The sequence below is a fragment of the Hibiscus syriacus genome, unplaced genomic scaffold (genome assembly GCF_006381635.1).
Source record: "Hibiscus syriacus cultivar Baekdansim isolate YM2019G1 unplaced genomic scaffold, ASM638163v2 tig00110450_pilon, whole genome shotgun sequence".
Classification (NCBI taxonomy): Eukaryota; Viridiplantae; Streptophyta; class Magnoliopsida; order Malvales; family Malvaceae; genus Hibiscus; species Hibiscus syriacus.
Window position 1 is genome coordinate 3,336,348 of NW_024062743.1, and position 6,215 is coordinate 3,342,562.

Here is a 6,215-nt window from a genome sequence, read left to right on the forward strand (position 1 = left end):
TGATTATACTAACCTTAGAGATTATGCCAGTATTATTTTTAACATCTCAAAGTTTTCTTGTCACTTATCATTCTAATTGAATAACACGCAATTCCTCAATCGCTTGACCAGAGGGAAGACAATCAACGAAAAGTTATTTATGAACCTTCGATAGTAACCAAAATGTCTCAAGAAACTTTAAAATTCAAAAACATTCTTTGGACTTGATCATTCAACTATAGCTCATGCTTTATTGAGATATTATTCTTTTCCCTCAGCTTAGACCACATGGACAAGGAATACAACCTTAGACAACTAGTATTTATACTTTGTCAACTTAGCATACCATTGTTCTTCTAAAGAGTTGGAAGAGCTAAGATATACATCGTGTTCTTCCTTAGTCTTGTAATAAATCAAAATATCACCAATGAACACTACCCCTAATTAGTCCAAGTATAACTAACATACTCAGTTTATCAAATCCATGAATGTCATCAGAACACTCATTAAACCAAACAACATTACCACAAACTCGTAGTGTCTATATTGAATTTTGAAAACTATCTTAGGAAGATCTTCTTCATTGCATTTAATTAATACTATCCAGATAAGTGATCAATCTTCGAGAAAATCAATGTATCTTTTAACGGATCAAAAGATCATCAATCATCAGGAGAGGATAGTAGTTCTTTTATGTTACCTCATTTTGACTGATAATAATCCATGTATAATTACATAGACTCGTCTTACTTTTCTCAGATAACATTGATGCTCTCAGATGGCACACTTATTCTTATAAATCCTCGATCTACGATTATACTAAACATGCCTTTAATTCTCTGAGCTTAATCGAATCCATTTGATGCGAGGCTATAGAAATAAACACAATACATTATAAAAATCTCTATTTTAATTTCTACCTCTCATTGAGAGGTAATCCAGGTAACACTCCTAAACAACATATGGATACTCTCAGATGGTTGACATTTCTCTAGTTTAACTTTGAAAATTTGAATATGCACCCTTTTTACTAAGAAGGCTTGACAACCTTATAGCAATAACTTTGTAATAGTCACTGCTAAAGTCACATTAGAAAATCGATTTAATATTTTTCCTTACCACTAATATATCAAAGCTTTTTAGATTTTTTAAAATCAATTGCTTTAAGCAATTATTCATTATGTCATGGTATGAGATAACCAATCCATACTGAAATTACCTCATATTCCTCGTAAGGTAAATCTGTAAAGTCTTTTAAAACTCAACACTTTGAAACCTTAACAAACAATTATTGTCTACAAATATGACTCACCCTCGAACTCTAGCTTAAAAGGGTTAGTCACACACATGTCACTTAGGATCAATTCTCTTAGAATGTTCCATTCTTTAATCAATATTATACTAATATATGAACAATGATTTCCTTAAAATTACATTGGCACTTTCTATTGTGCCGATGTATTAACTTATTTAGACTAAACAGTAGAATGATTAAAGTGTTGAGTTTTGAAAGACTTTGCCCATGCAATCATTCAAAATTTTCAATTTTGATTTTCTCTGATTAATTATTTTATGATAAATGTTATTTTCAATTTCACGTGATTAAATTATTTATGTTAAATTGTCTGATTTCCAAAGAAACAAAATTTTTATTGCATTTTCAAATAACAAATGTTTTATACAGTTGATATGACATCTCTAACTTGTATACGGGAATGCATACAAGTTAAGGGTATTACAATCTAAATTAAGCATGTCCACCAAAATTTTTTAGGGATGTATAACATTTGCGATGGAGAGAGATAAAAAACAAGAGGACCAACAGGAAAGGCAAATGTTGTTACAAATACATGTAGTCGGAAAACTTTTGCAGTTTTACGAGTTATGGATGCATGACTAGTGTTGAAAGAAATGGCATTGTTGGCCGAATAAAAGATAAAGCCAATGTTTTTAGATTGAAAATAGAATTGCAAAGGAATGATGAAAATTTCTTAGTAATAATTGCACAAGTAGAAAATGACGAGATTAAGGACTTTTGAGGTCAGGTTCGATGGATGTTTGTACTATTGTGGGAGACTTTGTATTTTCGACGATGAAGATCTAAAGAAAGATATTTTTTGGGGCATTAAGTCAGTTGAATATGAATTCAGGTGGAAACAAGAAGTACCAAGTTTTAAAGAGTCGATTTAGTGGTCTGGCTTGAAAAGAACCTTATTGGAAATGGTGGAAAAGTGTCTGACGTGCCAATTGAGGAATGATTAACATCAAGTATCTTCTGGATTATTTCAATCGATCTTGATTCATGAATAGAAAGTGGAAACAAGTCACTGTGGGCTTTGTTACAAGGCTACCTTTGACACCTAGTAAAAAAGACTCAATATAGGTGATTGTTGATAGATTTACCAAGATAGTTCACTTCGTTTTGGTACGAACATATTATTCGATGGATAAATATGATGAGTTATACATTAAGAGATAGTTCGGCTGCATGGAGTGCCAATATCGATTATATCGGAAAGAGATCCAAGATTCACTTCAAGATTTTGGAATTTCTTACATAAAACTTTTGGTACTCGATTGAATTTCAGTACACTATTTTAATCTCTTATTTTTCTAGTTAAAGTGCTTTGGTAAAACAATAGTCTTAAAATTTGAGCACGAATTTTCTTAAGGGGGAAAATTGTAATACCCCAAACATCGGGTCAGTGACCATAGTCAAAGGATTTAAAAATTTAGTGGGTTAATTTAAATAAATTTAAAAGTACAAGGATTTAATTTAGAGATTTTGTTTAACATTTATTAGTAAGAATGGAAGAATACAAGGGCATTATGGTCTTTTAGAAAAAAAATGATTTTATTATTCATTTTATTTGGGATATTTATTAACGGTTGAATAGTAGAGAAAGGGAAATAAAGCTAAAATTAACTTGGTTAACTTTTCTTCTTCTTCCCATCGACCCTGTGCCCTCCATAGCCAAGGTAAAATTCCTTCAAGTTGGTTTTCCCTTTGATTTATGGGTTGGTTTTGAAGACTTAAGTGATATAGAAGCTTAAGGACAACTTAAGAGTGAATAAAACTAGGAAATTAATGATTTATTAGAGATTTAATAAAATGGGGTTTTAAGTGATTTGATGAAATAGAGTCAGTTATTGGAGTTTAAAGGCATATTTGACTTATCAAAGAAGTAAATAAGAGATTGGAAGCCTTAGAAATGGTTAAAAACATGTTTGGAATTTGGGTGTGATTCTTAGTTTTGAGTGGTTTTTGGAGATTTTGGATGTTAAAAGGAAATTTATGGATATAAGTTAGTATGGATAAGTGATATTGAGTTTAATGGTATGGCTGGAGAAAAGTGTACGAGATTTAGGAGAATTTGTGTAGAATTCAAAGTAAAAGAGGTAAAATATGGGTAAGGGTATCAACACTGTAAGAACAGTACCGATACTATAAGGTTAAATTTGAGGAAAGAGGATGAACACGATGAACAATATCGATACTGATACAAGTAGTATCGATACTGATGTGGATGTATCGATAACAGAAGAAGGTATCGATATTATGATTTGAAAAATGGATTCCAGAATGCTAGAATGGTATCGATACCGAAGTGGGTATCGGTACCATAGAGAAGTATCGGTACCAAAGGAGGGGTATCGATATTATTCAGTCTAAAATGTTAAGTTAGGGTGAATTTTAATAGAATTCAAATTTAATAATACTTTTGAGTATTATACTTTGGATAAATGTTAGTAAGTATACTAACATCATATTTGTATGTGTGATTATGAATGCTTGTGTATAATGTAATCAAGCTCATGAGTCAAGCAAACAGAAAGGCAATGATACAATCGCAGAATAGTCAGACTACATTTGAGCATTATAGTAATGCAAACCAGGTGAGTGCATTTATTCTGTACTTATATGTTATGATAGTCATAGATGCATCTTGTTTAATGTATATATTGTGAATTACCGTATTGGCACTATGTGGGTAACCTAAGTAATTCATAATTAGTCTGTGGTTTATCGTATTGACCCTATGTGTGAAACTCTACGAAATTCATAACGAGTTTATGAATTTCCATATTGGCACTATGTGTACAACCCCACGAAATTCATAATGAGTTTATGAATTTCCTTATTGGCACTATGTGTGCAACCCCACGAATTCATAATGAGTTTATGAATTTTTGTATTGACACTATGAGTGCAACCCCACAAAATTCAAAATTAGTTTATCAATTTCCGTATTGGCACTATGTGTGCAAGTATTGGCACTATGTGTGCAACATACGTAATTCACAATGAGTTTGCAAATAACTGTATTAGCACTATATATGCACCCCAAGGAATTCAAAACGAGTTTATGAATTTCCATATCGACACTTAGGTGCCAATTCATGCACCATGCATTCTTATTCAACATATATTGAGCAAATAAAATAATAATTTAGATAAATATTGATTGATAAGTATGTTGGGCATATCTTATCCAAAAAAAAGTATGTTGGGCATACTAAATACGGTTTCATAAGTTATGTGAAAGAAACTTGGTTTACCAAGCCAACTTTATGATTTATACGAGTTAATTTTGATTTTTATATTTATGATATACATAAGTTTTGATTTCACTTCATTATTATTATGCCTCACGAAGTGAATACTTAGCATGTGATTGATGTTCACATGTAGGTTGATAACTCCGTAAAAAGACAATATTTATGGCTTTTTCACTTAAGTTATTGACTGTCTATGAGCCCATATAGGATCATATAGATGCATTTAGGAGCATATAGTTGCATGTGGTGGAAATATATTTTGCCGTGGCATTTTATTTTGAAATCGGTGCTGCGTTATTGGGAAGGTGTTTTATTTGATGATGTGTAGGATTTGGGAGCAAGGATAAGAAAAAGGGAATTTCCGTGACATAATGAGACTGCTGAGTAGAATGCAAATGCCAAATAAGACGACATTTTGGAAGCGAAAAAGATGAAAGATGATATTTTCAAGAGCCAACTATCCTTTTCTTCATGTGCCCTCAACTGCTAGTAACGTAGGAGGGAAAATCATCCACCTGGGTCGGTTGATTCTGTCGAAATCAAGCCCAGCTACAAGCTTCCCAGGAGGGGACCACGCTCAAGTACCCTGGAGGGTACCACTGCTGTATTTGCCTTACCCCTCACATGAAAGAAACCATCTTGGGGTATCCTAGGAATTTTAACACAAATTCCTAGGTTTATTCCCCACTATAAATATGAGATAAAGCCACCATATTTAAAAAAGACTTTACACGTTGACTTGAGCTTAATTTTAGAGAGAAAAATGTCTCTCCTTTTTGTCAATTATCTTTACCGTGGCATTCCTCCATTAACAAGCTAGAGGGAGTGATGAGTTAGGTGTCCGAGAGGACCTAACGAATTGGGACAGTTAGTAGTGACTGAATAGAGCTCCAGTAGTGCATGTCGAAGGCTTTTCCTCATTCCCTTTTCTGTTTGCTCTATTTTATCTTATTTGGGTTGTATGGAATGGATTAATTTCATGCCTTGTTGCTTGGAATATTTGAACCCCACCATGAACTAGTCTTATTTGGTGGGAGTTCCTTATGGATATTTAAGTTTTATTTTAACGGATGGTTGTTTTTGTATGTTGTTATTTGTTTTGTTTATGATGATTAATGCCTTAAGGTTGTAGGAGCTATGTGAGTAGCCATTCCTTAGGAGATTTCTTACTGTTCGAGAGAATAACTAAGTAGCATGTCCTTAGTGTTCGAGAGAAACTAGAGAGGATCCATATAAGTAAGGGACTATTGGTAGTAACTAGGCCTAATCCAACCTTAGACATAAGGCTACGATTTCAATCGACTAAAAGGAGTAGTGCTCGGTCAAGAGGTTAGATGTTAGTGTTGCTGCTAAAAGGCATTACCGTGACATATCCTATTATTTGAACCAATAGGATCCCTGCACTAGCTAACACCAATAGGTTTTTCCATGGCATCTTGAACCTGTCGAGTCCCATGTCTAGAGATAGCATAGGGCACCATTAGTAAACTTTGTAGGGTAAATAAGGCATAGAAGTAAGACCATCTTGAGAAGTAAACTTAAGTTTCCTTAGAGACTCATATCATTCATTCTCGTAGTAGCTTGTTGTGTGAGGAGTCTAAAGTTCTTATAATCAAATCCAGTATTTAAATTTTGTTATGCCTTTATTTTCATTTGATTGCACTAAACACAATTTA